The following is a 20,492-nucleotide window of genomic DNA, read 5'->3' as shown; positions in this document are numbered from 1 at the left end:
CACACACACACACACACACACACACACACACACACACACACACACACGTTCTTAGAAACCAGGGAGCATTGCTACAGAAACCTGAATCAGGGCACAGGAAAATGGAGATTAATCTTTCCTTACATATGTTTAGCCTAAAGAGAAAAGCCTCAGAGGGAATATGATTTCTTTCTAAATATTTGAAAGGCTATCATTTCTATTCAGGATTAAATCTGTTCTACTTGGCCCCAGTGGGCAGAACTATGGACAATGAGTAGACATTGCTAGGAATCAGATTCTGACAGTACCAAAGCAAAGACTTTCTCACCACTACAACTGTCCAGAAGTGTAATGTACTACTTTGGGACACAGTGGGTTTCCTTTTTGTGGTAGAGAGAATTCTTGTTTAGGTATACATTGTTTAGGTATACACAACCTCTGAGATCTCTTTCAACTCAGAGATTCCATAATTCTAATGCAGGCTCTGACCCACATGAAGCAACTCGAGAATAGTTTAAGACAGTAATACTAAACTGCTAAATTAAATAAAATGCCATCTATTCTATGATTATCATAGAAAAAGGATGTATAAATGGTTCTTTATAGGATGTTTAGAATGTTGAAACTTAAAGTCTATTGCCCCAAAAGGTTCCATGGTAATTTAAAAATATTATCTCATAGCCCCTACATGAGTTGCACTGTTTCCACTAACATAATAATAATAATAATAATATCATTTATATAAGGCTTTGAGGTTTGCAAATCACTTATATTTGTTATTTTTGACCCTTATAATTACTCTGTTAGGTGTTATTATTATCTCCATTTTACAAATGAAAAAACTGAGGCAGACAGAAGTTAAATGACATACTCAGGGTCATGCATCTAGTAAGATTTGAACTCAGGTCTTCCTGGTTCAAAGTCCAGCACTCTAAGCACTGCAGCAAAAAGTCATTATTAAGTCATAATTCAGAAAACCTGAAGCATAGAAGAGATTCTTTGGAAAATCTTTTTATTTCTTGTGTTTAAGGATGCCTAAGTTTGTTGACCTAAGGATGCTGGATCAAGCCCAACAGCCAAGTCATTTATCTGTTTGGTTTAAAAGGAACATGTGGGAAAAAAGCAATGAGATCTGGTGGCAAAAGTCTGGGAATTTGGAGGTTGGGGAGCTGATTTTGAATTCCTGTTTTGGTGACTTATTAGCTGTATAATAGGGCAGCTAGGTGGTAGGTAAAGTGCCAGGCCTGGAGTCGGAAAGACTCATCTTCTTAAGTTTAAATCTGGCCTCAGACATTTACTAGTTGTGTGACCCTGAGCAAGTCACTTAACCCTGTTTGCCTCACTTTACTCATCTGTAAAATGAGTCAGAAAAGGAAATGATAAGCCATTCCAGTATCTTTGCCAAGAAAACTCCAAATGGGGTCACAGAGTTGGTCATACAGAAATGACTGAATGACAGTAGTTGCATAATAACCTCAGGCAAGTAATGATGATGATGATGATAACAATACTAATTAGCATTTCTATAGTACCTTAAGGTACTTTTTTTTTCAAATGAGCACATCTCATTGAGAGAAATGATTATTTCTTTCTTATAGTAATAAACAATTATTGAATTAAGATTAAAGGATTTTCTACTTTCTTATTTAAAAATCAGCCATTGTAGGAAATCTTGGGGGAAACTTACCCAACCAGGCTGAGAGAATTGGTAAATTCCTGCTCATTGTGTTTGGTCAGACTGGTCTAGGGTAGAAGTGGATTCCTTCTTTGACTTAGATAGATAGATAAATAGATAGATAGATGGATAAGTCTCTTTGACCAAGAGATTTGGGTGATCCAAGTCATATACTCCCAAGACCCTTATTAGAATGGACCTACATCTCATCATAATATTCATTTTCTCATTAGTTGTCAATCAACTAGAGTTGATTGCCACCCTGAGAAACGCCCACTTTTCCAAGGGCATATAAGTTGTGAGCCCTCTGCCATGAGGGGTTTTGACATTCAAGAGTGCCACTGACTTCTTTTATTAATAAAATGTTAGTATTATTAATAAAATGATTAATTACCCAGAAACTATGCCTCTTGAACTTTTTAAATGTCACATCATGAAGAAATTGAGGCAGAAAAAGATCGGGTGGCTTGTCCAGTAAGTGTCTTAGGACTTACTTGAACTCAGTATTTCCTCATTCCAGCCCCAGTACTCTATTCCATATGCCACCTAGCTTCTTCTGTAACTGGGCATTTCAACTCTCTTGAGTCTCATTTTCTCTTGTAATTTATAGAGATGATAATTTTTGTAGTTGGTCAGTCAATAAGCCTTTATCAAGCAGTTACTATGTGTCTGGCTGTGCTAAGAGCTGGCAATACAAACATAAGCAAAAAAAGAAAGACAGTCTCTGTACTCCTGGTGCTTACATTCTAATGGGGGAGCACAACACAAAAAAAGGAAGCTGAAAGAAGGTATCAGTTGAGATGCTGGGTCACAATGGAGGAGTCTAGAGTAAAACCTGGTTAGCAATGAAGAGGTGATGAGCCTAGCTGCCCTCCTAAAATAGAAAGTGGGAGGAGAAGCCATCCAACCAGAAGGAGAGGTTGCAGGGGCTGAGGGTACTTTTGAGGTGTGAATTTTAGGGATGAAGTGATCTTTTAGCACATAGAGTTCTCTGGGACATAATGGAGAAATCTGAACAGCAGGCCTGTTATGAGAAACAAAGTATTCTGTATAAAGTGTATGTAAAATCCATTGTTGTTATCATCATCATCATTATTAAGAGAATAAGATCCTTGAGGACAAGGATAGTGTCTTATTTCATCTTCATATCCTCAGTGCCTGAAAGGGGAGCTGTGCTCCTTGAAGGGGCTTAGCAAATGCCTATTTGATTGAACTGAATTAAGATCCTAGCTATTTGTCTGTGCACAGTGATGGAACGCTTATTTCCCAAATGGTCTACCAGCTTGTAGAGACTCACTCAGTGGTTTCATGGTGGGTACATTTCATTAGGCAGGAACCCAGCAGTAATAATTACCTTTCATTATAACTCCCCAGTGAGCTTTTCCTCTAGGGCCTTCTCTTCACAGATACTTTCCTAAGCTGGGGTCTACCCACAACACTCTATGTTGGGTAGTTTGTTCTAATTCAATTCAACAGATGTTTAGTAAGCACTTACTATGTTCCATGCATTGTGAGAGGCACTGGGAACACAAAGATGAGCCAATCCCCGTCCTCAGGGATCTTTCAATCCGATCAGGGCAGCAACACAGATACATACACACACAAATTAGTACGAGAAAAAAGGAAACGGAACTCTGAGTAATTGTAATAGCCAATTTTGGTCTCAGAGACAAGATCATTAACACACCCTCCCTTTACTGGACAGACAACTTTGGGGACAGACTGCTGCATATGTTGTCAGACTGAGTCATTGCACCAGTTTTGGGTAATTATTTTTCTTAGTTACAATGGCAGATTCAATTATGGGATTGGGAGTTAGAAGGTCCCTATTTTATGTTAATTTATTATGTATTATAATAATACATGCTATATTATATAAAACAAAGGTTATCAATAAAACTTATTTTTAAAAATTAGCCTGCTGCATGGTAGAATGTGTTAAGTTTAAAGAAGTCACAATGAAGAGTGACAGTACATTTGGGGAGACCTCTTTCATCTTGGAAAATCACAGGAAACTTCAATAGTGAAGGTCATTTCTGAGCCAGAAAGTGATATCTGAGTTGGGTTTGAAAGGAGAGAAAGAAAGGAGAGGGAAGACAAGAGAATAAGCATTTACATGGTGTCTACTAGGTGGCAAGTACTGTGCTAAGCATTTTACAAATATTATCTTGTTTGATCCTCACCACAACCCTGAAAAATAGGTACTGCGGCTATCCTCTTTTTACAGCTAAGGAAACTGAGGCAAGTTGAGTTTTTTTTTTTAAGTGACTTGCCCACAGTCACACAGTTAAGAAATGTTTGAGACCCATTTCAGTCTTCCTGGATCCAGGTCCAGAATCCTATTCACTGCAACATTGCAATCTAAGAAGGATTTCAGAATGCAGAGATATAGAGGGAGGAGTGCATTTCAGGAATGGCACTCCCTTACATCAACTTTTCTTTCCTGCTTGGATTGTTTGAAAGTGAATATTCTGTACAATATCATTGAAGCACTCACAGAAGTCACAAGGGGTGAGCAGGTTCCTTGATTTTTATAATTTTTTATAGATTATTTTGTTTTGCTTAGCTTCAGTGAAATAAGGCATAGATCTTTATATGTTTCCTCTCATTATTAAAAAAAAATCGTTCCCTGGATACAGGCTTCACTCCCAACACCATCCACCCTTTTCCAACTTCTCTGTTTCTTTCGAGAGTATCACTGACCTTTCAGTCACCCACGTTCACAAATTTGATGTCACCCTTGACTTCTCACACTCCCTCATTCCCTACATCCAATCAGTTGCCAAATCTTGCCAATTCTACATCTGGTTCTCTTGAATCCATTCCTTTCCACTTAATCACAGTACCACCAGTCTAGTTCAGATTCTCCTCATCTCTCACCTAGACTATTGCAAATAGGTTCTTAGCCAATCTCCCTGCCTCAAGCATCCCTCCCACCTCAGCAGCATATGTTCTTTGGAAATATTAATATAATATAATTAAAAAAACACGTATCTTTCTTTGTCTCTCACTTCCCCCCAAAAAAATTGAAAAAAAAAAGAAACAAAAAACAAAAACCATTGTAACAAACATGCGGAGTCAAACAAAACAAATTCTCACACAATCCATTCTCCACACAGCTACCAAAGTAACGTTTTTATAGGGCAAATATAACCAAGCAACTTCCTATAAATGCCAGTGACTTTTTATTAGCTCTGGGATCAAAATTGAAATTCTCTGTTTGGTATTTAAATTTCTTCACTACCTGGTTCCACCTTACCTTTCCATCCATAGTGTATATTATTCTTCCTCTTACTATAGTGTAGTCAGACTACCCTTACATAGCTCTCTGTCTCCCTTTGCACAGAGCATTCACCCACACATGGAATGTCATTCCTCCTCTCTTCTTCCTTTTACAACCTCTAATTTCCTTCAGAGCTTGACTGAAGTGCCATCCTCTACATGAAGCCTCCTCTGATTTCCCTAGATGTTGGTACTCTCCACATGAAAATAGCCTTTCATTTATTTTGCATATAATTATATATGTACACATTGTTTCCTCTGATATAATGAAAGTTTCTTGTGGTCAGTCACTTTTTCATTTTTGTATCTCCAGCATCTAACACAGTGCCTCTAAACTTTCATCTCTGCAGTGAATCTTCTCCATTATATCAGTAAACACCATGGGCAAGCATATATTTCCCTGTTTAATTTATCACCATATTTTTATGATTAGAAGGCCATTAAATAAAGGTTACATAATAAAGTAATATCTTTCAAGGAATCTTAAATGATTTTGATGTATAGCTGGATTGAAAGAGAGCATGTATTGCAAGAGAGCTTTTAAAACTGTTTTGCTCTACTGAATCAAAAGCTTTGTTATAATTGATCAACTATAAATATAGTGGAACCTTGTATTCTCTACATCTTTCAGTCAATTGAGTGATAGTAAAGATGGGATCCACTATAGGATATCTCGTGTGAAAGTATTCCCATTCCCCAATAATGCCCTCACTGCAATGTCCTAAATATAAGTCTCATAAAATTTTTATATAGACAAGAAAGTAAGAATATAAGTTGGGGCAGCTAGGTGGTGCAGTAGATAGAGCACCAGTCCTGGAGTCAGGAAGACCTGAGTTAAAATCCAGCCTCAGACACTTATTAACTGTTTGACCCTGGGCAAGTCACTTAACTCCAATTGCCTCTGGAAAAAAAAAGACTTAAAATAATATAAATTGGAAGCTGTTGACCTTTTCTTGGACACTTTTTTTCAATATTTTTTTTTCGTATTTTCCCCATACTTTTATTATTTTGCTTTCTTCAGATGCTATGTGAATCAATCTGTCAAAACCTTCACAATGAAGTCTTCTAGCACTCTTGTCTGTGTACACTTGGTCCAATTCACATGCTTTCCCCATCTTTTTGCTTTATTGCTATTTCTAATTCTGTTATAAGGACCTTGGTACATGTGTGTGTGTGTGTGTGTGTGTGTGTGTGTGTGTGTGTGTGGGCATGTGTGCAGGCTCACAAATTTGCATGGCTCTTTTTATTTTGTTTAGAATTTGTGTGAATAAGGCATGGTTCTTGGACTCTGTACCAATTAATTTTATTATTTATAATTTATAATTTATAACCAAAAACCTGTTCCATGACTATACCTCACATTTTTGTCCTGGCATAAAGGAACTCTGCTATCTCATCATTACTAGAAGAACTCAAAGTCCATGTAAATACTATGGACAGTAGCAGTTATCACAGAGAAGGTATGCACCATTTTGGACCCCCCCCCCCAAACTGTATTCCCTCAGACTAACACTAACAGGTTTTATTGATGAAAGCATGAGCTTTTTTGGGGGTCCCACTTTAATCCTTTCATGCTAGTGTTATTTGTTGTTTAACAATCAAAGGATGGTTGGAAAACTTCATTCTATGCACCTCTAATTTTTAGCAAGACAACTCTGCTGAAGATGAATTTTCTGAAGCCATTGGTTACTCTTTGTAGCTTGATTTTTTTTTTTGTGATCAGCCTCTCAGCTGGAGCCTCATTCTTCAAGTTAACTACTGTTTGTTTCTTCAGCATGATACAATATAGTTAGGACAGTATCTGGGAAAACAGCTTATGAAATGTTATTTCTAACAGAAAGCTTAGGGTTGATCAGGCTGTCATATCTGCTTTTACTCTACCAGCATGAAAAGTCTGATATTTACTTGGTTGTGATGATTAAAGATGACATTAGTCCAGGCCAGTTCCTCATAGATAGGAATCTGGGGTGTCAAAATAGATTTGAACAAACATATATATTTAAGATGAATTTTAGTGCTTTTGGATAGGAAAAGGTAGTGGTATATGAACACTAAGGTTTCTTTTAATCTAAACACACACACTATCTCTTGAAATAATCACATTTTGGAACTATGGTTACCATTAGACTCAAGGACTATCATAGCATTTTAAGACATACAGTTTTATAGTACTCTGCTATTTACCTAAGAGATAATTACTCAGCTTTATAGTTCCTAAATTTAGTCTGTAGTTAAAGTTGCCATCCTAAAGTACCATTAATCTAGATTTTATTTTAATGTCTCCTTATATTCAGTAGAAGTGGACATTTTTCTTTGCTAATGTCCTCTGCTTAGTACCTCATCACTCATGGAGGTGATTTTGGGTTCTCAAATCCTGTGCCCATGGAACATAAAGTCTGTCAGGTCCTACCCAATCTGCAAAGCCTCTCAGGGTAGGTTAGGTGGTAAGATGCATTTCTGAGATCTTAGATAAATTGAGAGAAGCTAATCATCAAAATGATTTGGTACTGAATGAAAAATAGTGGTTAATTAATGGAATAGATTAAGTGTACAATATTCGACAAAACCTGTTGGGAAAACTGGAAAGCAGTCTGGCAGAAACTAGGCATAGATCAACAACTCATATCATATACCAACATAAGCAGGAAATGTGTACATGATTTAGATATAAAAAGGTGATATCATAAACAAATTAGAAGAGCATGGAAGAAGTTACCTATCATATCAATGGAGAGGGAAGAGATAATGACTAAACAAGAAATAAATAGGTTCATAGGAGGAGAAATATATAATTTTGATTATATAAAACTTAAAAGTTTTTGCACAAACAAAACCAGTGTAGTCATAATTAGGAATGCAGGAAACTGGGGGAAATTTTGTGGCAAGTTTCTCCAATAAGGAACTCATTCCTTAAATATATAAAGAACTGAGCCAAATTTATATAAATATGGGAACTATTCCTCAATTGATAAAGGGTATGAACAGGCAGTTTTTAGAGAAAGAATCAAAGCTATAATAGTCATAAGAAAAAAAATGCTCTAAATCACTGACAATTAGAGAAATGAAAATTAAAACAACTCTAAAGTACCTCCTCCCATCCATCAGATTGGTTAAGATGACAGAAAAGGAAAATCATAAATGCTAGAGAGAATGTGGGAAAATAAGTACTCTAATCTACCGTTGGTGGAGCTGTGAAATGGTTCAACCATCCTGGAAAATAATTTGGAACAAAGCCCAAAGGATTATAAAATTGTGCATAATTTTTGACATAGCAATACTGTTATTACATCTATACCCTAAAGAGATCAAAGAGAAAAGGAAAAGGACCCATGCATACAAAAATATTTATAACAGGTCTTTTTGTGGTGATAAAGAACTAGAAATTGAAGCAATGTCCATTAAATGAAGAATGGCTGAAAAAATTAAGTCTATATAAATGTGATGGAGTACTATTGTGCTACAAGATATGATGAAGGTGATGATTTCAGAAAACAAGCTAGGAAGACTTATATGAACTGATGCAAACTGAAGTGGGCAGAATCAGGAGAACAATCTTCATAGGTTCCCAAAGTGGGCAATACCACCCCCTGGGGGCACTGAAATGATCCAGGGGGGCAGTGGTAGCCTCAGGTACAATTGGGGGGCATTGAACAAAAATAAGAGGGTGATGGAACATAAGGAAAGAAGAGAAGAAAATTTTGAAAAACCATTCATACATGTTTTTTCTGTTGTGTAACAGAGTTAAAGTCATAGTGATTACATTATTTCCCAAATAAACACACAAAATGCAAGTTATAACTGATCAATGGTTAAGTCTGCCAACAGGTCTTAACAAGGAAGTGATAGCAGGTAATGCACCACATGTTGGGAAGTCCAGAATGCATTGACAGGAATATGTAAGTATAATGACTTGTTTACAGTGCAATACTATATGGTTACATGACACAATATTGCATCACCAAAATTTTGATGCAGGGAAAAAACCAGAAATTTATAATAAATTATTAAATTTAAGATATATTTTAAAATATATTTTATATTTTTTGAAATAATGCAAATTTTTAAAAAATTGTCAAAAGGTTAAAAAAAAGTAGATTTCCATGGGAATGCTAAGTAATGTTTTTGAAAAGGGGGTGGTAGGCCAAATAAGTTTGGGAATCTCTAGTCTACAAAGTAACAGCAATATTGTAAAGATAATCAACTATGAAAGATTTAGTTACTGTGACAAAAACAATGATCCACCACACTCCCAAAGGATTCATGATGTAAATTGCTACCCACATCCTGATAGAGAAATGATGATCTCAGAGTACAGATTTGAAGCATATTTTCCTTCATTTCCTTCCTTCCTTCCTTTCCTTCCTTCCTTCCTTCCTTCCTTCCTTCCTTCCTTCCTTCCTTCCTTCCTTCCTTCCTTCCTTCCTTCCTCCTTTCTTTCTTTCTTTCTTTCTTTCTTTCTTTCTTTCTTTCTTTCTTCCTTTCATTATTTCTCTCTCTTTTTCTTTGTTTTGCATGACTTTATATGTATAATGGGTATACTATTTCTTGCCTTCTCAATGGGTGTGGGAGAGATTGGCAGGAAGAAAAAAATTTGGAACTGAAAATTAAAAAATATATATGCATATGAAAACACTTTAAAAAATGGTTTAAAAGATCTGTATTTTTTTTTTAAAGACAAATTAAGAGATTGTTGTTTCAAGGTTGACAAGGTAAAGAGTCAGGGAAAAACCATTCACTTTGGAGTTCCAATCTTTGCTCTGCAATTTCTCTTTCCTGCTACTACTCTAGGGGCAGGGCATTCAGGAAAGTCCTAGAGAGAGTGCCTTCCTTTATGCTCTACCTGACCTTTATCACCATGGGTGAACCACTCATCTTCTCTGTGCTTCAATTTCTGCATCTATAAAATGAGAGATTTGGACAAGATCTCTTCAAGCTTTAAGTCTATGGTCCCATGGTGAATTTTTTTGTCTATAATTTTTTTCTTAAGCTCTCAGGGCCACTAAGGATATTATTAATAGAGGGATTTGAATCTGCATTGGAGGGATTACCTATCATGACAAAATTGTGTATCTTTAAAGTATTGAAATATAAATATGACCTAGTATTATCTCCCCTGATATTTTTAAAGAGGAATTACTTTTCATGATTAGCAGTGTCTTATTGTGGGAAGCACTCAATTTGGAGTCAGAGGACCTAGGTTCAAACCCTAGTTCATTTTTTTGTGCACAATAATTTTAAGAGGAAAACTTTTTTTTCTAACAAAATCACTGTTTTCTAGTAAATACAAAGGAAGCTAAAAAAGTTGAAAATATGATGATACAAACTTTGCTGTTTACACAAGAAGATGGACTTAAAAGTAAATCAATCTCTTTTATTCTTTCCAAGACTCCTCTAAGAAATTTCTTTTAAAAGATTAATTAGCCTAGAATGCTTTTCAATCCTCTTTATAACCCAAATTTTGGTGAAAATATTGTGTTTTCCTATTGTGTTCTAAAGTACCTAATGGTACTTTCGAACTGGAAAATCCAAAAAGGATGCAAACTCTAGTCCTGCCACTTCCATGTATAACCTTTGGCAAATCCCTTAACATATCTGAATCTATTTCCTCATCGTTAATGAGGGAGTTTGAAATAGATGAACTCTAAGGTTATGTCTACTTGCCACTAAATCTATGAACTATGATCCTAGTTCCACAAAACCTTGAGATCTTTTGAGGGTAGAGGGACAGGAAAAGCTTGCCAAATGAGCTAATTGAATGATAAAGGGATCAGGATCATATCACAGGATGCATTGTTCTCCCCAATAAAGTAAGAGGAATCTGAATTGGAAGCTATAATTACTAGAAGAATAGAACAAATGTTGAGAAACTCATCAAGAGAAAGAGGTGCAGCCACTCTGTTGAAGGTGACAGATGTCAAGTTTGACCAGATCCCATGAACTTGAGTCTATCTTATTAAATCAGATAAGTTATGGGCCTTGTCATCTGCAAATTTCAAAGCAGGGAGTATAAAAACCAAAATGAGAATGAGAGAAAGACCTAGAAATGTAGCAGTGTTATGGAAGGAGACCTGGAGGCAGTCAGAGGAAGTATGTTTCTATGGGAAAGGGACTGATTCTGGGGTGAAAGTATCTGGGTTTTAATCCTGGCTTTGCCATGGACCACATATTTTACTTTAGTCACTGAACATTTCTTGCCTTCAGTTTTTTCATCTATAAAATAAAGCTATTGTCTCTAGGGTCTTTTCCAGCCCTTAGGTCTACGATCCTGTAGCCTGTAGTCATTGTGACATAATACCTGTTAGTAGCTTGTATTTGTGTGTGTGTGTGTGTGTGTGTATGTGTGTGCATTACAAGAATACATGAATATTGGAAAAGTTGCTTCTCTCTTCTCTGGGCCTCAGTTTCATCAGTAAAGTGAGAGAGTTGAATGATATTATTTCCAACATGTTTTTCAGCTCATTCCTTTGCTCTTAGTCTTGCTATACCCCTACTTTAACAACCAGGCTGAATTCCAGGGCTTGGAGAATTCAAAGGATTCATACAAATGAATTTAGGTCCTTTCATTGGAAGTAATATCTCCCAGTAAAACAATAACTAACCAATGATTTAAAAACCCTCACTGAAACATTATCATTGACCGAACTCAATGCATATGTTAATTCCAGGAATACTAATCTTGAAAGTTTATTGAATTCAGTACCTTTATCAGGTTTTGATGTACCTAGATCTGGGTTTCATTTAGATATCAGGGTGGATGAGATCTAGCAGTATCACGGACATCCTTTGTCCATTTTCATTTAAAAAACAGGTTTCTTCCATTTTTTTCAATTCTCTTTTTTTCCCTTCCTCCTTTCTATCTCCCTTTCTGCCTGACAATGGCTCCTGCAGACCCCTTACACACCTTTGGTGACCCTCAGAGATAAAAAAGCTATTCACCTCTTGGTCTAGAGTGGCATACCAACTATCCTTTGGTATTCTGAGTGTTGATGTGTGTTTTCCACTTATGGCACCTTCTACTTCCGGAGAGCAGAGCTAGGACTTAATTTTAATTATTTAAAAGAATGCAGTCATCTTGGTGGGGGGGGGAGGAAGATAACTTGAAGGTTGCGGAAGAAATGTTCTCTAATTCAGCACATCTGTCAAGAGTGATTTATATCCCTAGAATTCCCCAACTGTTCACATAAGCTATTATATAAAAAATTCCCAAGGCTCTCCCTCAAGGATTTCACATGCTAACCTGGAAAACATGAATGACAAAATTTCTTCTCCATATGAGTTTAATTAACAGATTTTCCTCACTCAAGGTAAGTGTTAAAACAGCAAGGCTAATTTGAATTTTGGAATGTTTCTAGGCCATCAGAATGTCAGTGGTCTTCCCTCTTATGATTTATTTCCATTGCAAAGGCTTAATAAAACTCAATCAAGTAGAATAACCTAATATTTGGTGTGGAATGGAGTCCATTTGTAAATAACTTAGTCTAGGTGCTTGGCTAGTAAAAGTGTGTTACAACATTTTCCACCACTATCCCCTCCCATTTTCCCCAAGTTTTTCCCTGCTGGATTTTGCCTTTTGGGAGCTCTGCTGCACGTTAATTACCCTCACCAAAAACTAAAAAAAAAGTCTCCTGTTTTAGCTTCAGTTATGGGCCATTCTTATATTCACTTTCAGGCCTTTTACTAGAGTTTTAGGATGATGGTTACATCCATCTAATTCTTTCTTCATAGACCACTTAAAGCTCCAATATCTCCCAAAGAAGCCCAGGAATGAAGCCAACTACCCTGTTTTCTCTCTTTTAATTAAATTTTATTTTCAAGTTCAGTCTTTCTACCTACCTTCTACTCCTCATTGAGAAAGCAAGAAAAATAAAACACTTTGACAAACATGTATAGTCAAGTAAAATAAATTTCTACTTCAGCCATTTCCAAAATATGCCTCAATCTTCACTCACTCTAATACCTTTCAATCTATCCTATTCTCTTTCTAATCCTTGAAGGTGCAACTGCTAAGGATTTTCCAAGAATTCACTTTTCTTTTCTTTCTTTTTTTCTTCTTCTTTTTTTTTGCCTGTCACCACTCTCTCTAATCAATACATTTTTGGGGGTAAGTAGATTTTAAAAAATAACGTTTTTGGGGGGCAACTCTTATGTTATTGCTTAGTTAACATATATTTGGCACCACAAAATAAAGAAGACATCTGAACTACTAGACAAATGAAAACATGTTTTATTTACAAGAAAAAGTCTGTACACTGTGCATACTTAAAAATATACAAAACCAAAATAGAAAATATCAAAGAGTTAAAATGTATACAAACACTGTTAAAATGTGACTCCTGGAAAACCTCAAGCTTTAATTAGTTTGGAGAGTACACATTTCATTTAAAAAATCATCATACAAAAAAACCCTCAAAGCTGTTAAAAAAGTACACTGGCTTCTATCTGAAGAATTGAATAACTATGCGCCATCTAGAACAAAACAAGACGTGAAATGTGGTAATGGGTGCAAAGTTTTTACATAACTAACCCATCAGGAACCTTTTTTTGTTTGAACTGACATCAGTAAAGATAACTTTTTTTTCATGTAACCAATATACATTCCTTCCCATAAGCTAGAAAAAGGCATGGGTTACACACAAACTCCTCTTCAAGGATTAAAATAGGGTACCCTGATGTCTGACAAGGCATTTAAACACTAATTATACTGGTTAGATTTAAACACTAGTTATACACTTTAAAGCTGCTGTTGAAAAGTTTCTATCAACATTGCTCTACTATTACCGAAAGTCATATCACTTCTCCCTCCCTTCAAAAACAAAAAAAAAACAAAAAACAAAAAAAGAAAAAAACCAGCAACAAATGAATGACAATTATTATTTGATTTTTTTTTTTGGAAACTGTAATTGGTGCAAATGGGAATTCTTACTGCAAAAGGATTTCAGAAGTGGAAGAGAAAAGAAGGCAACATAAAAGAAATATGTGTGTAGATATGTGTGTATGCAGTTATACAATTATATCCACATTCACATTTTTATAGAATGACAGAGATGTCCAAGGTGATATTTAGATCCCACCAACCAAAGCCTGGAAAGGTATGTGTCAGATTTTTTTTGGATTAAAATGTTTGACACAGTTGACAAAATAATTAAGAGACATTTTCTTCTTGAACTTAGAGAAAAATATCTTCATTTACCTATAGGCTAATGCCCAAGTGGCAATATTACAAAACCTGCATGACTTCACAATGGAAACATGCAGAATATAGAAAACACATACCAGCTCTGGCACATTATTTACTCAATATAGCTGCCTTGATTAATCATGCAACCATCAGGAAACCATTCACAAATATCAGAAAATAAGAATTTGACTTAATCAAGCAATCTGAACTAATGGATCAAAGGAGGGAGGCAGCTTGACAAAGCAGTGGTCTTAAAGTCAAGAAGATCTCGGTCCAAATCCTACTTCTGACATTGAGTAGCTGGGAGACCATACTGAGTGCCCCAAGCAACTCAAATTACAGGTTTAGATCAATACATATATATATATATATACATATACACCTATTCCTCTCCTCTTTTCAGTCTCATAGTTTCCATACCGAAATCAAAATGGAAACATTAGGAATTTGCCTTGTATGGAAACAAGGGGACTTTGTACATTTGTAGCATGTGAAATCCAATGGAATTTTTTTAAGTAATGTGAGTTTTTGTTGGAACTACATTATGTATCAAATATATAAAATTCTTCAATAGGAGTATCCAAATAGAGGCTTGTCATATTTTACTTAATGTTATCCATGACAAAAACAATATTTAAAATTCTATGTAATTCAAGAGTTTGTCTTAATGGATCAGTCAACATAATACTATTTAACTTCTTAAACAAGAATGAACTTGCTTGAGTTAGGCATTTAATAGATTATTCCTGCATTTCATACTAAATATTTGTCTTTGCTGCCCATGTTTACACATGATAGCAAACCAAAAAAGAGCATTTTAGTAAAGGAAGGAAATCTGGTATAGGAAAATACTTCCCCAATGTGTGGGTCTTTTTTTTCTCCTTTCTTGACTTGAATGGCATTGAAAAGAAGCAGTATGTCAGTGAGAAAATTAGATTTTGTTGAAATATTGATTACATTTCAAAAATACACTGAGGGCTTGTTTACTTAACTCTATGAGAGTTTTGTCTTCTGTTTTTGTTTTTGGAAGGGCTATAATCCAGATAATTTGGCTAGATGATTTGGCTACAAAGGATTATCATTGGGACAATATGAATTTACAAAGTCTTTTGGATGGTAAGAGCAAAAGGAGCAGTGTCATTCTTGGCAAAAGGGTAGAGTATCATTAATTGGAAGTGTTACCTTCTGATTTTTCCTTTCTCAATCTTAGCATTTTCTTCTTATCGCATTCTATTCTGTATTTGTAAGGTATTTTTATATTCTTATGGAATACTTCTTTCCATCTAGATATAATTTCCATGAAAGGAGAGATTAAACGATGAGCAAATATTGAACATGATGAGTACCTCAAATATTAGTCAGATTGTTAGAGTATTGCAACAGTATTGTTGTTCAGTTGTTTCAGTTATGTCTGACTCTTTGTGACCCCATTTAGGGTTTTCTTGGCAAAGATACTGGAGTAGTTTGCCATTTTCTTCTCTAGCTCATTTTATAGGTGAGGAAACTGAAGCAAACAGGGTTAAGTGACTTGCCCAAGGTCACACAGCTAGTAAGTATCTGAGACTAGATTTGAACTCAGGAAGATGGGTCTTCCTGACTTTAGGTCTGGCACTCTATTCATTGTGCCAGCTACCTGCCATTGGAACAACACTTTTGTGTTTTGCCAAATTGATGAAATTGACAAATTAATAAACACTGCTCAACTGAATTGTATCTTGAAGGTCTAATTGGCCTAGCTGTCTAATTATTATTTTTAAAGCAAGGGTACTTATCTTGGGGTTTGTGAACTTGGATGGGGAAAAATACATCTTTATTTTCATTAACATTTGGTTTCCTTTTTTACTGTTAAGTATTTTATTTTATTTCATGTATTTAAAAACATTATTCTGGGGCAGCTAAGTGGTGCAGTGGATAGGGCACTGGCCCTATAGTCAGGAGGACCTGAGTTCAAATCTGGTCTCAGACACATAACACTCACTAGCTATGTGACTCTGGGCAAGTCACTTAACCCAATTGCCTTACCAAAAAAAAAAACCAAAAAATAAAAAAACATTATTCTGAGAAGGGGACTGTAGGTTTTTCACCAGGCTGCCAAAGGGGTCCATGACATGAGAAAAGGTTAAAAACCCCTAAACTATAGGGATAATTTAGATATATTAAGGCAAGGAGGGTATTCCTGATATATGGTCATGCTTTGACCTGCTTGGTTTTCACTCACTTCTGGTATTAACATTCAACTTTTATTTAATATGGCCTAGGACACTGTTTTCATTGAAGTCTTGGGATAATATTGTAAGGAAGATGTATACATTTTTTTTCTATACTGGTTCTTATTACGGAAAAAGAAAATGTTGCTTCTGTTAAATAAACCGAGACATATTGCTAACAATTTTACAATTTCTCCTCTAGTTCTGGCTAGTGTGACTAGTGTATGCTGTTTAATGGAAACAAACTGCAAAGTATTAAAGTATTATGGGATCTGGCTCAGCTTCCTTTCTTGAACTGGGAAGGAACATGGAAGCCAGCGTCAGAGAATTAAACAAATACTGTGCACTTTTGTCCACCTCTAAGTAGACCACATTGTTCAACTTTTCATTGAAAAGTATGAAATCCATAATACATGGATTTCTTCAACATGTGGCAAATACAAAGAGAATTACCAATCTGGGTGATACTAGAGTTATTACTTATGTTTAATACATGTTTAATACAGATATACTTGGATATACATTGGCGATCTGAATGATTCAACAGTTGGAATCTGAGCACATTCAGCCAAGTTTGTACTAAAATGTACAGTATATTTTGGGAATGGTCAACAAAGATTGGTTCCCAACTGTTTTTAAAATCTAGTGTCCTAAAAATCAAATATTTCACATTAAATGTTTTGTTATGTTGTCTAGTGTTTTTTTTCTTCCTTTTTTCAATGACTTTGAAAGCAATTTTTAAAGATGAATTAATAAAACAAAATGTTAAGATTAAATGGCACCTATAAATTCTCTTTGGGGCTTATAAATGTGAATTTGGTCTAAATGGCCAAATTCTTCTCAACCATGAAGAGTTTGTCTCATGTAATAATGATGCCCAAGAGAAGCAAGTCAACAAACATTTAGTGTGTACCTATTATGTGCCAGGCACTGTGCTAAGGCATGTAGCATAGTGATTAGTGGCTAGTCAAAATTTGGATTCAAGTCCTGTCTCTGAAATATACTAGCTATGTGACATGGGCAAGCCCACAGGTGATTCTCTGAGTCTTCAAGTTATAGAGTTGTTGATTTGTATTATTGGAAGAAGATTCCAAACTAGGAGGTCCCTAGACTAATAAAATGATAGGTATAGACAAAAAAAGAAATAAAAAATGAAAAATAAAAAATAAAATAAAAGGATGTCCATAAGAATCCAGGAGCAATATCATGTGGGAGGGCAAAATCAATGAGATTAACAGACAGGAACATCTAAGAATGCCAAATACCTAAAAACAAAACAAAACAAAACAAACAACCCCCCCTGCCAAAACAAAACACCCTCACTCTGTAACTACAGTCATCACTTAAATTTTTCTACTATGTTCACTGAACTTCCGTGGTTATATATTGTGCAAAATAAGCTCATTGTACTTTTGCTAAAATCAAATTTTTAAAAAAATCCATTATAGTAGATTTTCTTACTACCCTCAATCTCAGTGGCCTTAAGCCAAAACTCTCCCTAGCCCAAAACTTATTGGTTTAAATTTTATGAAAGGTAATTAGTGAATAATAGGGGTAGTCTGCTACTCAGCCAGCTTTCTGTTGAATAGCTTAACTAAGCAGAGAGGTGTTATTTTTAATCATACCTCTTGCTGAATTTAGTCATGATTTACTATTGATAAATCAATCCAATGAAAGGACTGAACACTTTCTGCCAACTTACCTGAAATTCAGATACTTGCCCAACAGAATGCTTTTAATTAAACTAGTGCTATCACTGCTAAGGTTAAAATCTGAGGGATGACTTTCAGATATATGAGGGTATCAAGTGGATAAGGCTAATTAAGGTGTGTCCCGCAAATTACTTTAAATTTGCCTTCTAATGCTGATATAGCTATTTTAAGTGAAAAATAACATCTTTTTCTATGTTATAATAATATATAACATTGATTTAAGCATTTTAAGGTTTTGTAGAATCTTGGACAATTAACTCATTTGGGCATACCCTGAGGTAGCTACTTGTTTTATTACCACTCCCAGTTTGTGGATAAATAATGTGAGGTTTATTAGACTGAATTATTTGTCTTAGGTCAACCAACTATTAAACAATGGAAGTGGGATTTGTAAACAAATCCCTCCTCACTCCAAGACCAGAACTCCTATAACAATATAATACTGTTCCTTAATGGTGATCACATTTGAATGGGGGAGAATCCTCAAAATGAATTACTAATTTCCCTGTTCAAATTTAAGAATGTGCCTTGTGGTGGAAGAACAATGTGTTCATACTGTTTCAGATTTAACTCTATGGTTTTGTCACACTGTTGAAATAAAATATGCCCACTAAAACTGACTATGGCTTCCCTAACATTTGCCTGCAGGGAAAATCAGTTGAAAGTCAATGCATATCACTGTAGGCTGGCTAGGAGCATGGGATGGCTTGCAAAAATATTGTGAGAACTTTAAGTACTAAGGTGGGGAACATTCTTTATATGCAAATGGAACAGTTGCACTGCACTCCATTCCATCAATAATAGGTCAGACTCAGATGTTATCAGCCCAAGTGAAGAAATAAAACAAATACTGCCTTCTTCACTGGTTTGCCTGAATATAATTGTCAGCATGGAAAACTAACTGCAAATGGGCTATAGAGCAGAACCTTGGTTATTAAGACATATGTCTGAGCCAAGTAACTTCCCTGTGTAATTCAATAACTCTCCCTATTTACATCCCTGTAGGTTTTTCTACATTTTATTCTTTGATATTTCCCTTATTCCTTTAAGAAAATATTGCAATAAAACAAACTCCCTACAGTAAAGTAGATACTAACCCTTCCTTGCACAGAAATTGCTTTGGAAACCTTCCTTCTTTCATATTCCTCGAGGTTTATTTTATTTGGTTTTAGAAATTCAACTATGTAGCCACAGAGTAAAAAAATTTTGGGTGATAAAAGGGACAAGAGGTATGTGAAGGCCTGACAACACATGACTGCCTCTGCTAGTTAAAAAAACAAAACAAAACAAAACAAACAAAACTATTTAAATGAGAATTCAGTAATTCGTAAAAAGAAACAGGATGGTTTTTTTTTGGGGGGGTGGGAAGAAAGGGAAGTGTGTATGGAATAGTTGTGTTGTGTTTCCTTGAGGTTTATGTGCATAAGACCTTGTGATTATTTATGGGTGGCAGTGGTAAAGTTCTGTTTTTTAAGGTAAACATTAATGTGTATTTAAGGAAGAGATTAAGCTGGTTTGCTTTTGAGAAACTGGGCATTCTCTAACTGATTCCAAACTGCTTGCCACTTGCAAAAGCCTATTTCTAAAAGACCAATATTCTCCCAGTAATAGTCACCAAGGAATGCATGTATGTCATGGAAAATGAAAGTTACCAGCAAACCAAAAGACAACTGAAAGACATGGCAGGAATATAAGCAGGTTACAGAATGTTTCTAATGACGACTTGTGTTAAATAAATGACATATAAGATTACCTAGGCCTGGGAAAAAAGGTGAGCCACTTGGAGAACAAAAATGAGAGACAACAGATGGATAACTTGGGAGTTAGCTGTTGTTCACAATATACTGAAAACAAAACAAAAAGAAAAAAAATAGGATAAAGATCTCTAGAGAGGGGTATATCCTCTATGAAGAATTTTTTTTTTTAAAGAATGAATAAGAATAACACAGGATGAGAAGGTGTGCAAAGGTTGCCGATTATATGGCTGGAGGAAGCAATCCCATTGATGATATCAAAAAGTCTTTCATCATATTAATTTCTGTGTATAAATGTTTCCCAATATCAGGTTAAAAATATGATTGAAATAAACCAGAAAATGAGCACGTGTGGTTTGGGAAAGCATAAACATTTTCTGACATGTCACACCCACAGAAATACATTGATTTTTCTTTCTAGCTACACCATTTTGTACCTTTCTTGAGCTAAGCTTTATTGTTAATATATTCCTTTAACTATTTGCAAAGCAGTAATAAATATTCAATGGCTTAGGAAGAGAAGATTCCTCATGCCTACTTCTAAATTACAGTTTAAAGACTCAAGACTATGTTGGTCTAAAATATATCTTCAAGTATTCTTTTGTTGTGTAGACTACAACAGTAGTACCTTATTGCACATTATTTCTGGCAAATCTTCCTTCCTTCCTTCCTTCCTTCCTTCCTTCCTTCCTTCCTTCCTTCCTT

At 35.4% G+C, this 20,492-nt stretch overlaps 1 protein-coding gene across 1 annotated transcript in view; it reads left to right on the top strand.

Moving 5' to 3' along the window:
• LOC114046337 (vertebrate ancient opsin-like) overlaps positions 1 to 20,492 on the top strand; it is a 234,071-nt gene that overhangs the window by 211,579 nt on the left and 2,000 nt on the right. The window lies entirely within an intron of this gene.

Source organism: Vombatus ursinus, unplaced genomic scaffold (genome assembly GCF_900497805.2).
Source record: "Vombatus ursinus unplaced genomic scaffold, bare-nosed wombat genome assembly UNPS02014781.1, whole genome shotgun sequence".
NCBI classification, from domain to species: Eukaryota; Metazoa; Chordata; class Mammalia; order Diprotodontia; family Vombatidae; genus Vombatus; species Vombatus ursinus.
Note: the sequence above shows the minus strand (reverse complement) of the source record. Positions and strands in the feature narration are given on the sequence as shown.